This window comes from Lepeophtheirus salmonis, chromosome 13 (assembly GCF_016086655.4).
Source record: "Lepeophtheirus salmonis chromosome 13, UVic_Lsal_1.4, whole genome shotgun sequence".
In the NCBI taxonomy this organism is placed as follows: Eukaryota; Metazoa; Arthropoda; class Copepoda; order Siphonostomatoida; family Caligidae; genus Lepeophtheirus; species Lepeophtheirus salmonis.
In genome coordinates this window covers 8,296,702-8,321,337 of record NC_052143.2, presented here as the reverse complement: position 1 = coordinate 8,321,337, position 24,636 = coordinate 8,296,702, and the positions used below count along the sequence as shown (strand labels likewise).

General features: G+C 30.3%; 1 protein-coding gene across 4 annotated transcripts in view; it reads right to left on the bottom strand.

Annotated features, from left to right (window-relative positions):
* LOC121128211 (unconventional myosin-XVIIIa) overlaps positions 1-24,636 on the bottom strand; it is a 115,019-nt gene that overhangs the window by 43,737 nt on the left and 46,646 nt on the right. The gene's annotated exons all lie outside the window — the stretch shown is intronic.

Genomic DNA, 24,636 nt, shown 5'->3' with positions numbered 1-24,636 from the left:
AAAATAATATGTACCTACTTATTTATCAAGAGAAAATTATGCACATCAATAGATATACAATCTAGAACAAAGTGAGCCATGATTAAATTTGTATCAAAATAGGAGTGAAGTTAAACCTACAAAGGACAAGCTACGGTGGATAAAGTATCACTTCAAATATATTTGGAAGTAATGTATTTATTAAGTATATATGTACATATATCACTTGGATATGGGGAAGAGAATTTAATAGTCACTATCAACCTAAAACTCGTTTTTAATACCTCTCATAATTAATCAAATTGAATGTCTTTGTTTATGAGGTAATTATAATGAAATGATATGTTTTTTGTCCTTGTAGTTTAATCATGAACATGAAGCATGATATGGGGAATCAGGGGCGTCCGCATCAGGTCCCCCTAGGAATAGGGATTTGGTCAAGTCAATGGGCTGGAACAATGTATATACAAACATTTACAGACATATTGAATAATTAATTATATACGTAAGCTCATTAAGTATGTATAAAAGATGAAAAAGAATGGGAGTTGAATCTCTTGCCTTGAGGGTTTTTACTTTTTTGCATTGTAGGTGTATTTATAAAAATTACGTTTGTCTTTTACTTGTGCGACTTTGCCTCTATAGTAAAAACACAACTAAAAAAAATAATTTGAGATACAGGAGACCATTAAGGCTTTTACATATTCGAGAGAAAGAACCCCCCCCCCGACTACTCTCCCCGCCTCCTTCCCACAACAAAACGTGAATTGAATGTTAGATATGTAGAAACATGGAAACTTAGTCCATCGACTATTTCTATTCACATCTACATACATTATTCAATATTCTACAAAAATGAATAAGGACTTGGACCATGAGGGGCGTCCGCAAGGGGAGGGCTAGGGGCTGTACCCCCTCACCAAATTAAGGAATATTTTATTCATAATAGAAAATTTAATATAATAAAAATTTTCAATTTTTTTTTCCAAAAAATTTAATATTTGAATTTTTTTTCAAAAATTTTATACATATATTAAATTTAACTTAATTTTTTTTTTCCCAAAAAATTTAACTGTCTATCAATAGTTTTGTTTTCCTAAAAATATTTCTCTGAAAAATTAAATATTTAATATTTCTCTGAAAAATTAAAAATTTCAAAAAATTTCATTTTTTGTGAACAACTGGATGATTTTTGAAAAATCCAAAAATTTAACTTTTTGTGAATAGTTATGAATTTTTGAAATTTTTCATCGAAAAATTTCCAAAAAATTTATTGTATGTTAACAGTTCTGGATCTACGTAATTTTTTGATAAAAGCTGGAGTTTTGAATTTTTTTTCCAAAAAAATAAATTCCAAAAATCAAGCCGAGGGGGGTAAAAATATAAATCTCTATTCCTGCAGACGCCCCTGAACATGGCAAGGGGCTCCCCTCTTTCATTCCTTCCTTTATAATGACAGTGATGACAGTGACACTTCCTTCTCCCTCAAATTGTATATGTATATATATCTAGCAACTTGGAGTGGGCATTGTTGAAAAGGGTGTAAAAGTGACTTATAGTTAATGTACATACATTTAATGTGAGTGGATGGTGCGGCGGCTTTTAAATTACTTTTTCATTAATGTTATTCAGACAACAACAATTTTCTTTACAAGAAATAACAAAGAGAGAAAATAGGCATTACTTATATTAAGTCAATAACTTACCAATTAACTGCAATAGCTGCACAAAGGGTTTCCCACATTGGAAAGGTGGGGGGACACCATCCATTCATAATCATCAACATGAAGGTATGGCAAAGAACAAGTAATGAAGGTATTTTGTTCAATGGAGAGAAAGGCGAAGTACAAGTGAGGTAAGATAAGAGCCTTCAAATCATGGATGAACAAACGAAGGAACATTTATTTAGCATGGGTGGAGCTCAGAAACTTTATCTGGGACAGAAATCATTTACTCGATTATTTAACCAAACCCCACAATCCCATTGCACTTTTTATACAAAGTCAAAGACCTACAAATGACATGATGTATGTAATCTATCTACTACCCATCATTTATTAGATCATTTCGTCTAAGAAGTGCTTATTAACATATGTTTTTATGAGCAATCCCACACTATGGAGTTAAAATATTACATAGTTCTATCGACATAGAGTAATATTTTGTCTGCGTCCAGTTTCATTCTACGTAAATGTCTATATACAAAATTTCGTAGGCGCTAATCACACTCACATTATATTATTATGTATATATGAAAAACGATCTGGAAAAAAGATGTTTTGATATAGATGTATAACACATAGACAAAGGCCCAAATGCCTAAAATATACATCAACGATAAATGTTCTTTTTTTTTTGTACGTATAAGTGTAGGTATATCTATCAGACATGATTTAGAGACGACTAAGGAGATAATTAATTATAAATCAAAGTTGCCCACCCGAGTCGAATGACAAAAAAACAAAAACGAGAAATTATTCCCAACAAAGTAGTAGTAACGAATCAGATAAGATGAGGTTTTGCATTATTTATTCTTGTTTTATTGAGAGTCACGCCACTGCAATGACTTGATTTGAGATTGAGGGGAGGGGGCGAGATAATATGTAATGATGAATGATTTAATTCAATTTAAAATCACAGCTACGCCTTTTTTTAACCATTAGTATCTATTTTTTTTGTCAAACAATACATTCGCTAATTTTCAAATGGAAAAGGCATTAGCAAAATCCACGAAAGAACCAGTGGAGCAATAATTAATGGCCATTCTTATTATTTATCACTTTTTACAAAACACACCCAGAGGGGCTTAATTGCATACATAAGGTATCTATGTATAGGTTGTATATAGGAAGGACATCATATGAACATATATGTATGAAAAGGGTAGTATTGACAGGGACGTCCGAAGGATTATATTTTGGGAGGGGCTTGTTTTTTAGAATTTTTTTCTAACAAATCCAAAAAATAAAACTCAAACTATTTAATTTTTTTAAGATTTTATTAAAAAATCCTCAACTCTTAATAAAAGATAACATTTTTTGGATTTTGTTTTCTTCAAAAATTCAGTTATTCCCAAAAAAAAAAAAAATATTTTTGTAAAAATGTAAAATATGAAAAAAATACATATTAAAAATTAAATTTTTGAAATTTTTTTCCCAAATATTAAATTTTTTGTGAAGAACTGAATTTTTGAAGAAAAAATAAATCCAAAAAATGTTAATTTTTGTATAAAACTATGAATTCTTGAAATTTCTCTCAAAAAAAAAAAATTAATATTTAATTTTTTTCTCAAAAATCCATATTAAAAATTAAATTTTTGAAATTTATTTCCTAAATATTAAATTTTTTGTAAAAAAAAAAATCAAATATATATAGCTATTCACATAAAATTAAATTTTGTTGTCAAAAATGTTCAAAAACTTAATATTGGGGAAAAAAATTTAATTAAATTTTCTAGTAAAAGGCAACAAATCTGAGATACAGCCCATTCAACCTATCTTCTGCGGACGCCCCTGATTGAGGTATGTACAATACTAGATCTATTGACCCGTTTCCTCAATCAAAAATGAAAGCCTAAAATAGGGAATGGATGTACTAATATTATTAAGCAAAATAATAATAATGATTTGGAAATATGTTCTAGCTTTAATTTAAAGGTTGTTAAGGAGAAGGAAAAGACAAAGACGAGTAAGTGGGTACTCCATCAAAAATAAGGCCTCTTGATAGAGCTTATAGCTCTTAAATTGCTTTTAAATTTATTATAAAAATAAGAAGAACGAAAACAATACTTGATGTATCTATCTATCGATGTACATATAAGCTGTTGTTTTTCTTTTTAAAAAATCAATGTTTTTATTAAAAGGAGAAGGTTGTTGTTGTTGTAGTTACTGCATCAATCCATAAAGGTAGATATGTATATATATTGAAATAATAATGAGGTGAATGTTGCTACTCCTGCTCTGGCGGCTTCTGCTTCAGGCTGTCAAAACGATAGTCATTTAAAAAAATAATAATAACTACTTTTTCAATAAACTGTTATTGAAAAAATAAGAAATAAAATAATACAACAATCTATGTAAATACTAGGGCTCATTTCCAGGGATCCCGTTTCCCCGGGATTTCTCGGTGTTTTACACTTACACCAAATTCCCAAGAGAAGCAAAATTTGCCATGAAATCTCACATTAAACTATTTCAAAATAAGGGCTTCCTATTTGCTCTTGACCCGTAATTTTGGCGGTTTAACACCCTAAAAATAAACACATAAAAGTAACAGCAACAGAGTTACCTCTTAATACCAACAACTAAATATTTCAAATACAGATATTTAAAACAATTCAAGTGTTTAAATGCCGGAATAAAATATTTACTTAATTAAAATTAGTTAGTCATTTATAATAGACCATTCATAGTGAATAAAAGTTCCATCAAGAGCTTTTGATTTCTTGTCAATCGATAAAAGTCCATAAATTATTGACACAAATTCCAGCTTAATACAACATGGGCTGAAAAGTAGCCTCCTCATGAATTAAATAATAATGACAACAGTTTATGAAAAGAAAATGTTTGTTTGTCACTCTTCAGTTTGGCAACTACAAAAAAAAAAAAAAAAAAATATGTGGGCGAGCCTCAATATCCACACGATTTTCATAACTAATTTTAATAGTTCACAAATATATTTGAAGGAATATGACAAATTAAAATTTATTTTTCTTCTAAAATATAAAATAAATGACTTCAATTTCATACTATTCAATATTTATTTACTCATCCCAGAATTTCCAAGGAAATGAAAACTCCTACCTAGGGGTATCTACCGTCAAGTTCCAATCATCATTCTAAAAATGTATTTTTTGTTTGTTTGTTTAATAAACAAGGATTGTATTTAACTATTATACATTGTATGTAAATATAGGCAAAGTTTAATTTGCATATCAAAGTACCTACTTTTCACTCATAAGAAGTATTTAATTCCTTCCTTTTGATACGACGAAGAAAAATATAGGAAGAATCATGATCATTATAATTAAATGCCCATAATTATTTGACCTATTGTATGTATACACAAATGTATATGTTTTCCCACAAAAATAATTATGAGTAGTTCTTCCTCCTTTAGGTATTAGTACTACTAAAATAAAGATTCTTCTTCCTTTAAACGAATCATATTAGATGACGAAAATACTACAACCAACCCCACACAGAATCGTCAAGCCCAAAATTATCCTTGTAATTAATGGAATGATATTAGTATTTGGTAAATTTACTTACACTATTTCAAATTCAGAAAAAGAGAATACCTTTCTTTTCCACCTTATTTCTTCTATAGGTTTCTATATTATATTGGACCTCATTGTAATATTCTGCACTTACATAATATAGTTGAAGTTGAGAGTATAGGCATCCTACTATTTATCTTTTCTTTTTTAAATTAAAGTTTCAACTCTAGCCAATATAAGAAGGGTCGGACTTTTTTAATAATTGAAAATTAAAAGCTATTTGTTAGCTATCTTGGTTCACTATAGTTTATGTGAATCATTTTGATTTGGGTAGTTTACATTTTGGAGGGATTATAATTATTGCCGGAGGGATGGACAAAACGTAGAGAGAAAAACACAGTTTTAAGACTAAAATAGAAATAAAGGCTTGCGACATCGTTCTTTTTTGTTAATTATTCAATAGACTGTTGTAGTGTTTACATATATCTCTGAATGATGAATTCAGCTGATATCAACAAGGGTTTTAATTCAATAGTACCATAAGTATCACCCCCACCTCACCTTCTTCTAGCACTCTACGAAATGCCCATCCCATTGGTAAAGGGCACTAAAAAACGTTGCCTTGTAAATATTTTTTAAATGCCAAGACCGGAAGGATAATTCCTTTTTTTTTTTGGTTGCAAAATTGAAAAGGAAAAATGTGTATAACTTATTTTCTTTTAATTTAAACAGACAAACTACCTAATTATGAAGTCTGTGAATGAGCTGAACAATTATCATGACCTATAGATATGTTCTAAGATGGATGTTAGTGTGTATTTGTTAAAAGGAAAATGAAGCAAGTAAATCTATTATTTCCTTTTCATCATTAATTTTGAACAAAAAAGTCAAACTGTCATTGGATGGAGAAAGTGTAATGAATATTAAAAAAATAGCTTTAAAATGAAATTATAAATCTATTCAAAATACCTGTCCAAGAATATAACCAATGGGAATTTCAAAAAATAAACCGAATCAAACACAGTGCTAAGTAAGTTTATTTATCATCAATGTATAAAGTGAGAGAATAGTATTTTGGTATGACCCTTCTTGTTCAGGTTAGAGCCAGAGTTTAAAGGGAAATAAATTAGAATTGGCCAACAGGCCGATTTTTCAAACATGTCACTCGGAAAAAGGGTATATCCGTCAGAAATTTTTATATAATGTAAGCAAATATTTCAATTTTTTTTTCTTTTGTAAAAGAAAAAAAAAATTTGATGTTTCAAATGTATAATTTTTAGTATTTATATATATATAAAAAATTAAGACTCGTATAAAAAAGGATATCTAAACATTCAATATAACTTTTAATAGTTTTATCAAAAAGTGCCTCCCCCCCCAATTATCAAACACAATTGAGGAATGAATTCAATAGATCAACAATCATATCGATTACTGAATCCTCTACAAATCTCTACCTCTTATCTCAACTTGATCAATAAAATTTGGCAATATATATATTTTTGATATGAATTGAAAAAATCTCTCTAATGCATTTAAAACCAACCATGAATGAACTTCCTTATTGTAATATTCCTCATATGCCTGACTCCATCACTCTAATTAAAGGCTTAGCAATGCCGTCTGGCATTAAAGTATATGCATTATACATATGAACCTATATACATAAATCAAATTAAATTTCCTAACCTCTCCAAACAATATTTTATAAGTAGGTAAATTTATCAGGCTAAATTTCCTCTTCGATTATTTAACCTTGATAAGAATCTATAACAAAACATTGGAAATCTTATCTTATAATGAGGAGCTACAGAATGTGGGTTAAAACATCTGTTTTGTATTGTACTTTTTTTTCTTCACGCAAAAAATATACAATAGACAAAAAAAAATTATGTATGTATTTAAAATTACCTTTATTTTCAAATGGGTTCAAAACTCTTCTTTAAGAGTTAAAAAATAATTATTATTAAATGAAAGGGGGGTTTGGAAAGTGAAATCGAATGTCTTAATTACCATCGTTTAAAACTAGGATTTTTGAAGAAGAAGAAAAAAATAATAATAAAAGAAAAGGTCAAACATATTACTATCAAATTGGAATAATGTAGGTTTAATTACTCTTACATCCCATACTTTTTCTTCATTATTAACTCAAAAGTATCCTTTATATAAAAATAAAATATTTATACTTAAGTAATATTAGTAAAAAGTAAAATGATAGTGAAAAGTATTTCCTTTCATGTCTTATAGCCATCAATTGAAATTCCATCTAAATACATTTCTGTAATTAAACTGTCTCAAATACTTTTCATCATTAAAAAAAAAACATTTCCACACAGGGTTTCAATGCTTCTCTCCCTTCTTAAAGCAAAGAATATTATACCTAAAAGTATATCCGCAGTTCCCACACCATTTACTCACTGAATGTACAAACTAGTGTTGAATTAGAGTTTTAAAAAAAAATTGTGTTCTGCGTCGAGTGGAGTTAATATCACGCAGGCTTGTTGATAATCGTACATAAACGATAAACAATGACCGACAAAAAATACACTTTTAAATCATTCATTGGAATAAATTATCTCAGATCCCTATTTTTCAGTATCTTTTATAATCCAATTATTCATTACTTTTTTCATCAAGTGCTCCCTCGATAAATATATTTTGTCCCTGACACATAGATGAGTATTCTGTATTCATGACTTTATTTGAGATGTTTGAGTGTACTTTACACTTCTCAATATTGTAATAATTTGTATATTGTACAGACTTGGAGCCAGTTCTGTAAATAAACAACGCATTTTGGGCGATGATAAAGTATTAATTCAAAATAGCAAGGAAAGTTGCTTTTACACGGACATTAGAGCATAGATCTCAATTTATTTTCTTCATAAAAAAACTTGTTGAGGTTAGGAGATATGCTATATTTTTTTATTCTTATACTGATTACAATCCTCATTTAATCAGAGTATGCTCATGATTCACACCTAATAACCCAAAATTCATCCATAGATGTTAAAAATTTGTCGATTGACTTTAATTGCATTTCATTCCCCATAAATTAGTTAAAACGAAAGGAAAAGAAAGTGTTTTAAAAGTGAACGATTAAACGAATTCAAAGTGAAATATTTCGTGAATTAAACCATAAAAAAGGGATGAATAGCAACAAGCCTGATCTTAGTACAATATACTAAATTTCAAATTCGAGTTTTTGCCTCATAATATGTATCGTGGTGTTACCTTTCTAAAACAATACCTCTTTTTTTAATAAGAAATACCTGTAGTTTTTTACTGTTTTTTTGACAAATCCTAGAAGTTTGACTCATCATAACTCCAATATTTCGAGTTCAATTAAATTCGAGTAATTTTTTAGAAAATCGTGGACTTAATTAAAGTATAGTGTTTTTTTTTTTTTTTTAAAGGATTGCTAGTAATCAGGCTTGTGAAAGGAACACACAATTAAACGGTGTTCCATGGAACGTATGTTCAATGAACGAAATGGTTTTTTTTATTTTAAAAGCTAAACGCTAAAATGGTATTTTAGCGTTCCGTTCCAATAGTAATTACAAAAAATTCAAGAAATCAAAATTTGTATATTTTTTCTTCACTTTTTTAATATAATTTAAAGGGTTGATAAAGCAAAGACGAACACTTGGGAGAACTATCTTGTGGCAGTGACACAGGGTGGGTGATAAAAAATTTTAACACCTAATTCTCAAATGTGGCCTATATGACACTATCAAAGTGGAAGTCGTGATTTTCTGTCGTACAATGTATATGATACTACCTTATAATTTGAATACGGAACGGGACGGAAATAATGGCACAACACTGAACGGGGGGAAATTGAACGGAACGACAAAATACCCTGCTAGTTATTCGAATACGATACTGGTACAAACAAAGTGAATTAAATCATTCATCCTTAGGCCTGTCGCAATATGCAATAAATCAATTAATTGTGCGATAAATTAAAATGAGAGATATTTTTTTGACAGCTGCAATAAATTCCATCCGCACGCTTCAAAGTAACTGGATATCAAATGTTTTTAATGCGGGGTATCTGCTTTCTCCGCGGATTGGTGTTTTTTTTTTTTGCCCAAACTGATTTCTTCAAGGCAGCAGGCAGGGTTAGGTATTTAGTTGGTGATGGTTATTATTAGGTTTGTTGAAGGATTTCAAATTTCTTAGATTTGAAGGAGATAATTAACTTGATTTGATGTAGCTTTTTCTCCTAATTTCAGTGATCCAAAGTATTTTAAATATTTATTCAATAGGAACAACTTGAATTATTATGCCGTTATCATTATATAAGTTGAAAAGTGTTTCAAAACGGCAATATTATCGCATATCGCAATAATTTATGGGGTAATTAATCGCACAGATTAAGCACTAGCGTGCCAGGCCTAAGCATCCTTTTCCCAATGAAATGATCCTTCAAAGTTCCGTACTTTTTTTTTTTGGCAGATATTGAAAAAAGATATTAAATAAGGGGTCTCTCTATTCCATTTAGTTATTGGATGGATTATGATATTATATAATAATATATCTATAGTATTATTAAGCATGCTTGTCTGTTTTTATGATGAATAAACATTTTTTTTTCTTCTTAATATTTGTAATAAATAATCAGATTAAATTAATCTTTATTAACTGCGTATCAACATGACTTCAGTACGAATAATTATAATTAAATGTAATTCTGAATAAGAAATATGAGAAGAGATTTGCGTATTTTATACAATAACTTAACATATTGTGACATGACTTATGGTGAAATATGTAGAACGTATGTATTATTTATTGTGGTGAAAACGAGGAGGAGGAAGAAATATGATCACTACGTAGTGGACGTACGTATTAGTAGTATACGTCCACGTAATCTGATCGGATTAATATACATAATAATAATAATAATCAAAGGTCCGCAGAAAATATATTTTATTTTTATATAATCAAACGAGAAAGATATTCCTAAAAGACCTGATGAAGTCGTAGAAATAACTTTTTTGTGTTTTAGATATGTTATGAATTGACGTCATAAGTTGCATCACCATTGTAAGACACGTCTGTCGATCTAAAGGTATCATAGTTAATATTATCACTTAATAAAAAGAACACATTTCAATGAGATTTTGATGAAATTTTATCACATTGCTTGAAAAATAAGAAAATAATTCACACCTACATACATCGACTACAATGTGATGGTAGCGATAAACAGTGATACTTGAATTAAATCTAATACTGAAATGATACTGAAAGACCCTATGATATGAATATAATTGCACAATTTATTTGATTTTGGATCGATTAAGGACAAGAAAAGTAGGATACTTGGGAAAAAAAAAAAATTATTCTTGCAATTTTAATAATTGATTTATTGTCTACATGTAATTACATATTTTCAATACTTTCAAGGGTCTGATGTATATTAAAACTAGACATACGCAGGGACATCCGCAGAAATATTATTCATTTTTTCCGCGATATTTCTCTAGGGATTATGATACATTCTTAGTTATAGGATTATTTTGAATAAACAAAGTCCTTTTGTGTGTGGGTTTAACACTAAAGTAAGCTACTGGATAATATTTTATTGTCCTTTTTTTTTAAATTTCTCAAGTATTTAATTTTCTTTCAAATAAAAATAATAAATCCTTAAGAAAATTTATTTTCCAATTTTAAATTAATACTACAAAGCGATCCCCCTTGATGAGGTGGGCTACAGCCTATTTATGATAGATGGCAATGGTTTAATTCTTTATATTTGTTGATCTAATTTTGACATCCCAATACACAGAAGTAGTTGAGGATCTGCCTTGATTTGAATAAAACAGGGTTTCTATTCTTATAAAATGTGGTTGCTTCTTCTAAAATGCCCGATATCAACAACGATGTCGCCACGTGAGAACATTAGAGAATATGTATGTTAAAGGATGAATCCCCCTTTATCTCCCCTGTAGTCCGATATAGGTATAATAAAGTCTCCTTCTAACATCTTCGTCATCATTTTACAAATAATTAATCCGAACAAGGCTTTCCAAGAAGCGGAAGGGAGAAAAAAAAAACACACTTGCTCACGACTTTAGATTTCATATTAATAATAAATTGTAATACCTATTACGCTTAGTTTATCTATGTACATACATATGTAGGTACAATGTACATCCATGCACACGATTATCCAATAAGAAACAGAGGAGGAATCAAGGTTCAACTCACGAAGTAAGCAAGTAGGGAATATACATGTACATAGATAGATAGAAAGAATCAAGTCCCTATGTAGGGGACACATTCCTTCTTCGTAATATACAAACATGCATACTTAATTTATTATATTATAAATTTACACATAATGAATGTTAGTCAGTCATGAATATATACAATTAAATTGATTCTGATTAGATATTTATCTTCTAATTGTATCCTTTTCATCATAATAGTATGTATATAAATGGGTGGTGAAAATGATTCCCACGAGTATTTGAGGCATGAGAAAGGCCCTTCATCAATATTAATAATCTTGAATAATATCCTCCCCCTTTTTTTTTTATTATATTAGAACTGCTAATAGCAATAGGAACGTCAATTGAGGAGTACATATAGCTTATAAGCCAATACTAGTGTTGGGTTTCGGTCTAGAAATCCTAGTCCGGTCTGACACCTTTATATTTTTTGTTGGACCAAATTAGTTCGGTCCAACAAAAAAGCTCGGTCTTGACCGACCTCATAAAAAAATTCAGTCTACATCAGTCTAAAGGGAAAGTTCGGTCTACATAGTTCGGTCCCAAAAAAATAGTTTTAGACCGATTTTACAGATAAATTGTTGACAACATGACATCATATGTTTTTTCAAGTACAATGACGTTATACGAAGTTTAAAAAAAGAGATAGCTTGGATTAATTTGGAAATCGGTCCGTAAATTGAGACTGAATCAAAATTGGTCTATAAAGTGAGACCTAAAACATCGGTCCACGGTTTTTAGAGTGTGACTTGAACGGATCAATCGGTCCAAATGGGTCTAGAAAAAATCACATATGACCCGAGCGAAAAAAAAAGAAAAAAAAATCGGTGCTGGACCGAGTCTCAACACTAATCAATACCGAAATAAATAGTAGTCATTTTGCATCCCACTTTAAATCTCCATTGCCATTTGTCTTCTGTTTTTTTCTAAATGACTGCCAACACACTTTTCAATTAAAAAAGAAGTATGTACCTACGTTTATTAATTTATAATTCAATGATGATATGAAATTTTGTAAATACCCATGTATGTATATAATTTATGGAAGGTCGAACTCAGTATAAACTGCGTTTCAAACGCGCAATGGGAGCTCTGAAAAAAAGAAGAAAAAAAGAAATCCATTCCTCCCCAATCTTGGTAAAAATCTGATCAAAAAACAAGTACCCAGTTGTACCTCCCAACCAAATAAGAGATTTTACAACAACAACAACCACAGCAGCAACTTTGAAGTAGCATGACTGAACACAATTGATTGCATAAAATAAAAACGTAAAAATACGATATCCTCCATTTTGTTATTCTAGGTATTCCTTTGGGGTTTTTATAAAAACAACAGCCTTGAATACTGAATAGACTGTTATGAATTGTTACAATCAAATAAAATAAACACAGATTTGTACATAGATCAATGCAAAGTACATGTTGTGTTTGTTAAGATATTACAAATTCACTTACATAGTTAGACAAATGAGTAAAAAAAAAGAAGCAAGAAACGAAGGATTATAATAATATAAATATTATTTAATTGCAAAGAGAATATCATTATTCCTCCAAATAATTAAGAATAATAATACTCTTTAGACTGTTTCAGAATAAAAATTCACAAAGGAATTTTAAATGAAGGACAGGATTTTCTCAATATTTGTGTTCATTTAAGGTAATGTGGATCTAAAATATTTCTGCAATATTGAAATTACCTGAACGCATTGAAATTAAAAAATTGGGGAAATTTTGAGTTATGAGTACGACATTTAAGTGTTTTTGATTCATTCATATTTCCACTATTTAATTATGATAATAATTACTGCAAAAATACTCAGTCCTCAATTTAAAGTTCAATTGCAACTTACATATTTTGTGTCTTGAGAGCCAAATTGCCACAACTCAAATATTTACTTTACAGAATTAAGCTCGGAAACTCCAGGCTGTATTCCAATTTTTACAATAAAATGGATCAAAGAAATTGATTTTAATTTTTTTGTTTTTAAGTATTAAAATGACAAATTAAACTTCTAGGATGACAAATAGGGAATAACACTAATATTTTTCATATTTGAGCTTCAACCCTCCATATATGCTATATCCATAGGGTTTCTTTCTGAAAATTCGAGACCAGTCTGATATCGTTATAATTTTTGACCAACTAATTTGACTCAAGTTTGATCAACACACACACACACAACAACACGATTTGGATTGCTTTTATAAGGGTAAAAAATAAACAGTTTAAAAATAAAATGAAGACAAATTTGTAATTTTTTCCCTGCCTACAGTTTAAATTTCGATCCATGGATTCTAGAAAAACACTACAGACAGGGAATCAATTGGTCTCAGAACAAGTCTGAACACTAAATCCTATAGTGTTCCTCCTCTTTGGAATACTTATACCTTTCATGCATATACATATGTAGAAGTGAAGACTGACTAAATATGCATACAATACTCCCCTCGAATGGAAAAAAAAAACACATTTGAATGAATTAACCATAAAAATACCCCAAGATTACTAATATATATGTATCATTCTTTTCTATTTCACTATTTAAAAAAAAGATACAAAATAGATACTAATAAGTAAGCAGTACATTTATAGTTAAATGCTCATCACAACACGTGTTTGCTTGCTTCATATAAACACTAGGTACTAGAGTAGAGTTTCAGGTCTGGAAATCTTAGACCGTTATATTCAATATTAAAACCCGGTCTAGATCGGTCCAAAGGAAAAATTTGGCCTAGTTTGAACATATGGGGTTGATCTAGAAGAAAAAAAATGGTCTCTCATAATATATGAGACTTAAAAAATAGGTCCAGGGTCTTAGACCGCAGTTTGGACCGAAAAATGGTTATAGAAAAAATAATTTAAGACCGAACCGAAAAAAAAATATAATAAGATTAGTGCTGGACCGAGTCTCAACACTACTAAGTACATACATTACATATGGCATGGTATCCCTTATCTTCCCCCTCCCAATAATCCCAAAATGTCCATTTTCTTTTCAATCTACCTACTCTTGCTTGAACCTACTAAATGATAGCACCATATAGATCATAAAGTACATAGTAATACTATTAAAAGTCCAAAAAAGGATTATTCAATTAGTATTCAATTAACTTTACTTTTCCTCCTTCATATGTAATATTAATGTATTACATTTTTCTGTACATGCATACAGAAAACCACAGACTTCCGAAGATGAAGAGAGCCTCCTCGAGTAGTGTCAATCAATGTTGTAGGTAAATAATAATATTGAAATGCATCAATTACTTCTCATGACTTGTGACTCTTCTTTAACCTTATATGCATCGTTCATACAATACTCCCACGAATTACAAAATGTTGCGTATCTTTGAGTTTTGAAGGGTTCTCTCACCCATCTCCATGCTGTGCTTCAAATAATCATAATAAGGAAGAAAGAAATAGAGAAAGAAAGGATCCATCATGGGGATGATCCAAATAAATTTTGATGCTCTTTAGGTTACTACTCTTATTTATGAACTAAGTAGGCATGTGGTATTCCTTATTGGAGACGAGAGAGAGAGAATGGATAATCTCAGGGTCAGGAATATTCGTGTATGGTATACTGCCATTATACTAAACTGATATTAGAGCCCCACTACACATCATATAAAAATATGACCCATCAATGACGTCCGCCTCCAACAAAATTGTTACTGATCATACAGCAAGGAAGGCATTTTTTCTTTTATAAATATATTTATGAGCTAACCTTCACACCAAACAAAAATCCTGAGAACGTCCCTGTAAGTGCATTTCAATTGTCCTTAGTGACATGATTGATCCTGATCTTTTTAGTCGAAAATATTGCTGTTGTGAATATACCAAGTACATGAATATTCTTCTTTTAGGGACAAAATTTTAATAGTTGGAGACATTTGATGTAGGCAAGAAACTGAGCCTTGAGGGTATGAAAAGGATAACTAATTGGTAGAATATACATTTATGTAAGGTAAAAAGTGATTTTTGCGAGTAGAAAATGAAAAATGGTTTTTGCGTGTGCTCTTTCTTCCTTTTTATTAATTATTTAATGGGGCATTGTGATGTTATATTCTACTTCTAAAGTAAGTATTACTGCCATTCTTTGGTGTAAATTGTTTTAAAATGCATAATATAAAAAAAATTATATGAATTTAAAATAAATACGATATTTATCCTTCACTACTGCTATTTTAATAGCAGTAATTCATTTTCTCTCCCACCCCAAAACATGCAACTGATATTAAAAGGGTTCTTAATTCCGATGTACCATGTGTTGTCTTTTCCTTACAAAAATGTCACTTTACTAATAGATGAAATCAACTACATAATAGACTCATACTCATGGTCATACCTAGGAAATGAGTCATGACTGAGTGTGCCCCAAAATCCACATCCTCCTCCTGACAAGTAATTCCTCTTGTTTATTTCAACAACATTTAGAGGAGAGAACCAGAACAAATGGAGATTGAGACAGAAAAACGAATGAATAAAGCTAGAGTACAAGAGCATAACATGTAGAATACTAACAAAATACATATTATGTGTAATTTCTATATCACTTTCACTAAAGAAATCATCAATCTCGTAAATCAAAAGCAATATTGATATGTACAATATATATAGACTAATAATAACTACGTTGTAACTTATAGATTTCATCCATATACAGGGTGGAGATTTTAAATCCGGAAAATTTAAGGATAATGTATATATCAATTTAATTCCCAAAATTAATTCAGCAATTCAGCTTCAACCACAGCCACCAACCTGGAACAGGCCTTGATAAGTCACTGTCCAAGACACCCCCCATATAGTAGTCAAAGGTGTTTAAATCCAACGAGCTAGAAGGCCACATGTCCATTAATTTTAATCGTGTATTACATTAATTTAGTATCGGGGATTAGCCCAAAACGATCATGAGTCTTCCTTGAAGAAGTTCCCCACCCATCAGACTCCTTCAAAGCCTTGGCGACATCATAATAGTTGATTTGGGCAGCTTCATAAACTCAATAATATCCGTGGGGGTGCTCCCGGTACGGATGCACACAATAATGGCTGTACGGCGTTCGTATTTTTACTTAGTTTTGTCAGCTGAATCTGTTGAGCACACTTTCATATACATAGAGTTAAGTGTTGCCAATATATTCAGCTCTAATCTTGAATTTAATTGTTTTATCAAATTGTTCAAGTTGCAACCAAAAAATGAGATGAATAATATTAAATGAAGAATTTAGAATAGGATTTGTGATTTGAGGATAATGCAATTATTGATAATTCCTTGGATGGTTGATGGATTTATCCTTGTGTCATTTTTGACTTAAAATAAATGAAAATCACAAGTGGATAAAGCAAATATTGTGACACATTATAAAGTTCCAATGTTCAGTTTGATATTACTTGTAAATGCATACATTGTAATAATTAAAAAAAAATGAATTGATAGCATTAATGAATAGTTGGTAATTAAAATTATTATTGTTGTAATTTAAAAGGGGATTATAATACAAATAAATTGTATCTTCTACCAAATCGCAACTTGTGGTATGTAGATATTGTAATTTACGACTACACAAATGTGCGAAAAAATAGTATTTTTAAAGAAGAAATAGAGGGAGGAGTAAAAGGTCCATCACTTTCATGAATAGGCCCGCAAAGTATATATATTTTATGTACATATCTTTTAAAAAAACAATTTTAAATAAAGGATGATGTTATTCAAGTATTTATAGACACCTACATAATATTGTTTGTTTCTTCATCCATCCATTCATAACTCATTGACAACTATCCCTAAGGAAGAAATTAGAAGCCAAAACTTCAGTAGAAATAAATTAACAATCAAATAGAAGGAAACCCCTATGTGTTTTAAGAAAAACAATTTCGTTAATGGGAAACTGTATGTACATATATTCTATGAATAAAAATGATTTTGGAAACACTTCAAATGAAGATAAATACTGATTTTCACTCGAATATCCCTGTATAATTTTTACATCAATTTGCATATTGATATATGTAATACATACATAAAGTAAAGGGCTTCCAATGGACACACATAAACAAGGATACGGTAAAACACAGAGAAACAAAAAAATAAAAAATAAAACTTTTTAGCAATCTCATACAAACTCTTACATTTTCTCATCAAAAAAATAAATAAATGAAAAAGTAATGACTCATATACAATATACATTATTATTTGTGTTCATTCTTTGACAAGTTTGATTTATTTGCTGGAGGGATAGAAAATATAATAATAATAATATGTACAATATTACAACTACATACAATAAGGTACGTCAGGAGGAGGGAAATACTCGTGAACGATTGTACGTAAATATTCTATCCTTGAATAATAAAGGAAAATCAATCTTATACCTAATAGTAATTATATTAATAAAATGGAATTTCAATTACCTAATCTATTATTATGAGCCGCTACATACTAAGGAGCAGCGCATTTGACTTATTCATAGGTAGGCACTTGTTTGTATATATTTTTATCACCACTACTACTACTTAACAATTCAATTTCCTTTTTTATTCTTTTATAACACACATAGGTTGTATTTCTAACTAAGTTTCTCTCATATGTGAGATAGGCATGAATTGATATATAAAAAACACAGCCCTGTACCCCATTCTATGTATCATCTGCTGAGCACACTACAACATCTGGAGAAGGAAAAGTAAAGCCATTGGATTTATGGGTAATCAAACAATCGGGAAAAGGGAAAATAAGCCACCTTTGAAAAGGGGGGTCATAAAAACAACCCAAGTGGTGGGTTGGAGTACAACGTACTACTATGAAAGTACATCAACGTCATTTTTTTTCTCCACTTGAGTCATAGACTTATACACATACTGACTGTAGAAAAAGTACTGAGACCTTCCTCTAAGTAGTCATTAAAATACTTATAATTGATTAGAATTATGTTTATAATATTTTTTTACTATAACAATCCACATTAATTATGAATATGGCCACCGCCTGCCTCAATGACAGCCTCCGGAACCCCTTGCACTCATTTGCAACAAAGTCCATTTACATTATCCTCCGTTGCTGATTAACAGAGTTCTTCAGGGTATCAAAATTGTAGTGGCGGACTTTGCAGGCCTTCTTCTCAATTTGCTACCCAATGGAGTAATCCAGTACTGCACTCTTAGGGAGCCAAAGGGTCTTGGATGGACCAGAAGTTAATGATGCTACCAATCCACTTTTGTACAATATTAGTAGTACGGGCCGGAGTTCGATAAATACGTATGTGGCCTTGTTGTACTTCTTCATGGTCTTGGTGATCTATGGGACCACATTTTCCTTCAACACCATCAAGTAGTCGGCTGCGGGTAACCGGTATACAACAGGAAACCAAATTGGAATTATTTTTCCTGGAGTTGATGGCACAACTCCCCCCATCATCACAGAGGCCGGATCTTTGGTCTTGGTGACTGTCCCGATGCTGTTGTCAGCCTTGCCAAAGCAAACCATTCGATCATTTTGCTTGTTTTAGCTGGGTCAACGGTAATGGTCTTTTCATCAGAGAAAAAAATTACCCAGTTGCTGTGAAGCTTCAGATCATTCTAGAGGAGTTGTTGACATCGCTGAAGACGGAGTTGTTTTATACGTTGGGATGGGATTTACCTCTCAATTTTTCTAAGCGACCTTCCTCCAGCTTTTCAGATAGCATTGCCCACAGTTGATCAATGCACCTTCCTTTTCTTGGTGTACTCAGACATCTCTGTCGTTGGGTTAAAGGCCTCCATGATGTCTTCAGGCTTCACTTTGGTGGGGTTTCCACTATTGAGTTTGTCCTTAAGGTAGCCCCCATCAGCCAAACGATTTTTGACCCGACAGACTGCGGCCTTGCTGACGTTTAATGCCTTCATGATGCCAGAGGTGGTCCTCCCGGCGCGGATTAAATTGCCAATGATCGTTCTTCTTGGCAATCCATCGCGACATATACAGAAAATTTATTTACAACATGTGCATCAATCAAAGACTTAAAATCTAAGCTATTCCAAAATAATCGAAACTTAAACATTTAATCAACAACACCTATTCAAAACTGTACTTTTAGAAGGTCTCATTGCTTTTTCTACACCCCGTATACATTATATACTTACATTGCTCCACAAGTACTTAGATACATTATTTGTTTTTCAGTCTTTGGATATAAAGATATTAAACGATATTCGTGGTAAGTAATGGGGTTTCTATGTCAAATTTTAATGATTAAAATAGTTTTTTTTTGGTCAAAATAGTTGTTCAGATTATAATTTGGGATTATAAACAAGTGAGGAAGACGAATCTTTGTAGTTTTGCATTCAAAAAATGTTAAATACCATATTTTAGAGCCTTTTTTTTACTCTGATATGTATATTATTGTATTTAATAAATTAAAAAATGACTCATTTGGAAAAAGGAAAAAAGATGCCGCCTTTATTCCAGGTCTATGAACAATAAGGATGGACTTTGAAGTGTCTTATTCCACTAACAACAAGCTATTCTGGCAAATGAACTTCTTTTTTTTTATATTCAAAGTACATATAATGATGATTATTCAAAAGAGAGGGGTTATTATAGGTAGGTAAGTGTCAACAACATGGCATCTACATCATTCCCCAAAGGTACAACAACCTCCATTTGTACCACCTTAATTAAATAAGCAAATATCAAATCCCATCATATCTTCTTCATTTAATTTCATGACAATAAAGAAAAATAAACCCCACATAATGGTCGTATAAGAAGAAGACTATAAAACCATTCTTTCTCTCCGAGGTACCCCTGGGGCAAAACCATCTAGTTTGTTGGAATTGTTTGAATTTTATTTGTTTATTCTTCCGCATCTTTACACAGAGTGATGTGCCTTCAAAAAAAAAAGGAATACAAAAACTATGCACATAAACAAGCACACACATAGAGATGACATTTTTCAAATAGTTATAAAATTCTAAAATGAAGCAAAGTTTGACTGACTCATTATAAAGAAATTGACTTCAATATGACGAGAGGTAGTAGTAGTAGTAGTAGGCGGCTCAATACATAGCATATCTATGTTGATTATGAGTACATACATATGATGGGGGAAGAGAGAGAGAGAGAAAGAAAACCAAAGGAAATGAGGTAACAAGAAGATTTAAAATAAAAATTATTTACACCAAAGGAAATAATACTATTTTTACCTTTCTCTCTCACTTTAAAAAAGAAACTGTCTGCATATTTATTTATTATTTTTTAAGTACTCTAACCAAATCTATAGAGCTGTTCACTCATGCCGCTTAGTTAAAGAACAGAACAGTGACAGGCCTACAAAAAAATTTCTAAAGAAAAACGTAATTGAATTTAATAAAAATATATTGAATAAAATGCATTTTTTTTATCTTTCTTTAACCACTTAGACTAAAACCGAGCCTGGTTTAAGGACGTCAAAAAAATATGGTCCTTATGGGTCTTTCATGGTAACTACAACAGCTGAAATGACGTAGTTACACCTATGACCGATTTTTTTAAATATGTGCATTGTAGAGGTGCAAAAATTTACATAATATGGCCTCTCTTGTGGTAAAAGTCTTCCCGCTACGCCACTATTAAGGAGGGATACAATTTGTACTAGTAACTATACAGAGATAATCTTAGTAAATTATAGTCTATGGTTATTACTTAAAGAAAATAGCAATGACTGAGTTTTCACGTCCTTTTAACTACACAATATAAATAAATAAATCCGGCTAATTATAATGTGTACTACTGACACATGTTCATTGTCCAATCCGTCATACTACACAAATAAATACTCCTTCTAAATAATACATATTTTAAAAATAATAACAATATTTGCTGCTCCACTATGGGAAAATACTCGTACTAAGGGGATCATTGCAGCATTAAATACCAGGCATACATAATAATGATATGAAGGTAGATGTGAATCAAATCCAGGATTTCGAAACTTGAACATTTACTATTAATAAGGACTATTTATGCATGAGTTATATTAAAATAAATCAAAAATTGGGAAAATCAAGAAATACACTTAAGTAATTAAAATTGCATTCATTTGAAAGGTTTTGTAATAATATATAAATACATAATATGAAAAAGATAATAATTACAGTCCAAGAAATATTTGTACATATGTATCATCAAAACAATGTCATTGATTAAGACATACCTCATATATAATCATCCGAATATAATTACATAAAATAGAATTTCTTTCTGTATTTTTTAAGGACTCCCCCTCCCGAGAAAGAAAAATACATATGAACCTGCCATGAGTCGAAAATGATTCTCTTAATTCATTTTTAATAAAAACATTACATTTTATAAGAACGTCATCATATTGGTCAAGGACGATGAACTAACTCATTCATGCAAATAGAAAAGATATATTCAATTTATGTAGATCCGATTAATCATTTTTGAGGACATGGAGAATCAAATCCGTCGGAGAAAGTAAGCAAGAAAGATCTAACCCATAAAAGTTGCAGCTTAATAACAATGTGAAAATAGAAATTTGTAGGTACATAATATGTAGAATGAAAATTAGATTCTTTTGTGATATATGCACATGTACAAAATCAGGGATTTCATATCCCAACTCCCCCCTTTTGGGCTTGAACCAACTACAACTTGACAAACTGAGTATAAATATTAGGGATGTTAAAATATCGAAAATTTTAGTATCAATATTTAAACAGAATAAAAATATATAGCTGTATATTTTATATATCTATGGTTATTGGATACATAACCTTCAATAGATATGATTGGGTCATTCTATGAGAAATTTTGACGTGGAAACTGATTTTACTCAAATTTTGTACATATGTACTATTATTAGCTCAGAAATGAAACATTGAATCTGTAGCTTAGTCTGCCCAACTCTGAGTTCTGAGGACTTCAAGATGAAAAAATTACCATATATGAATATTTGATAAGTGATAAATTGTAAACCAAAGCAATAATAGGCAAGTATAATACACCTTTAAAAAGTTATTAGTTACCTTAACAAAACCATCTTATAATTTTTGTAATTTTAAAATAAAGTAATCATTACTTTAGTTTTTGACCCTAAATTTTTCAAGGGTCATCGTGTTTTTATTTTGTTTTTTAAATTTTAACAATTTTTCATCGAATTTCATCGAACATACCTTTTTATAGTATAACATAAAAAAATACTATGTAAATGAAGTTATGATTTTTATAAATAGGACCAATACTCCTTATTCCATAGTTTTTCTACTTTATAGTGTTTTTTGTTTTTGTTTTTTTAAATGATAAGTGCTTTATCTTTAAATGGTTAAAATTTCTAAAAAATCAAAACTAAAGCCATGGTTTTGTACATTTTTTCATAACAAAACTAAATAAAAAAATGTAAAAAAAGTTATGTTTAGCTATTTGATGGATTTTTAAAGCGTTCCACTCATTGTCTTGGTTTACGGATATATTGCTCATAACATATTCAGCAAAATGCTAATAGAAATGCTATAGAAAGAAAATGTATTAACTAATGAATATAATTTTTGTTAAAACAAACAAACAATATAATTATTTTCCTTTGATGTATACTAAATTCAGAAGAAATAGACTACTCAGAGAATTAACAAATAGATAGAATCTCAATTTTGTAAGGTAGATATAATCCAAATGCTATTAAAAAACACCTTTTAGATTCAATACTATTGAATTTGAGTGTATCTAAAGCCACTCCAAAGTATGTCAAGCTTTTCTATTCTTTTAAATGTTACCTTAATGTTTAAGCCTCAAGTATTTGGAGAGGAACTTCCTGTTGTAGCGTGATTACAAATACCTACAAAGTTAATGGACTAATTATAATTGTATAAATCAACTGCCCGTTTTATTTCAAATATCGAGTTTGAGTCTTCGGTATCGATATTATAGAGATATTAATTCTTAATATATATTATGTACAAGTTGCATCTATAAACTGAGATATGTAAATAATTTTAATGAAGGAATATTGCAGTACTTGACATGAGAATAATACAATAATTGAATATTCTATGGATGACCAGTGTATTAAGGCTGTAATTTTTGGCTATTTCAATACAGATTACTAAAATATGAGAGGATTCTGTGGAACATTATAAAGCTCAAATACTCTCAGTTATATTACTCATAAATTAAGCCATGTAATTTGAATACATCAAAATGAAATGATAGTTTATATTAATAGTTGGTGATTAGAATGACCCATGTTATAATTTAAATAATGCACTGTACATGGAAACTTGTACAGACCTTACAGCTTGTACACAACATATATATATATATATATATATCGCGACCAGTAATTTAATTCCCACTTTAATATTAAATGACGTCATACTGTCAAAACCAGTAGGTCGTTTTTATGTATGCAGTGACTGTAGATGATTGATGCCTTGTGATGGAGGGTATACGGATATGAAGGATATATGGTGTTTATAGATTAGAAATAACGTCATCATAAGTCCTTAAATTATGAATAAGAATGGATATTGTTCAGACCAAGGGAAGTAAAAGTAAATGACGTAATTACTCTTCCCTGCGATCGTCTATCCTCCTTCACATCAATTTCATGACCCTTATTTCTCTTCTCACAGTTACGATTCGGGTCCCTAACATCCTTTTCCAGGATCAATTACATTCGCCTACTTTATGTTCATCTCTGGATTAAAACCCTATGACGGTCACTAAATATCCATCTTAAAAGTGGGAATGAAATGTCGGAGGATGCATTTACTGGGAATGAAATGACCTAGCACAATTTATTTGTATTTGTTAGAGTAAATAAATGTTACAGGATACTTTTAAGACTTAAAAACATATGTAATATGTAGGAAGTGGCATTCAACAAGAGCAAGAAAAACATTAGGAGCAACCAGCCAATGTTCGACATTTACAGCAATTCAAATTATTAATATGATTATGCTTATTATACATAGTATATTAATAGTTTATCTTCATTCTGCATATTATATTATAATAAGTGAACTATTAAATGAAAAGTGAAGGTTAGTAGCTCTTAATAAATTACTCTAGCTTTTGTGTAAGTATTTACATACTTATTTGTCTAACTAAGATTAGATACTTTCACAAGAACAAGGTTTAAATATATTCATGTATTATACATACATAGGTACCTATCGGTATAATTAAAAATTGTTTTTCTACATATTTTTTTAAATAT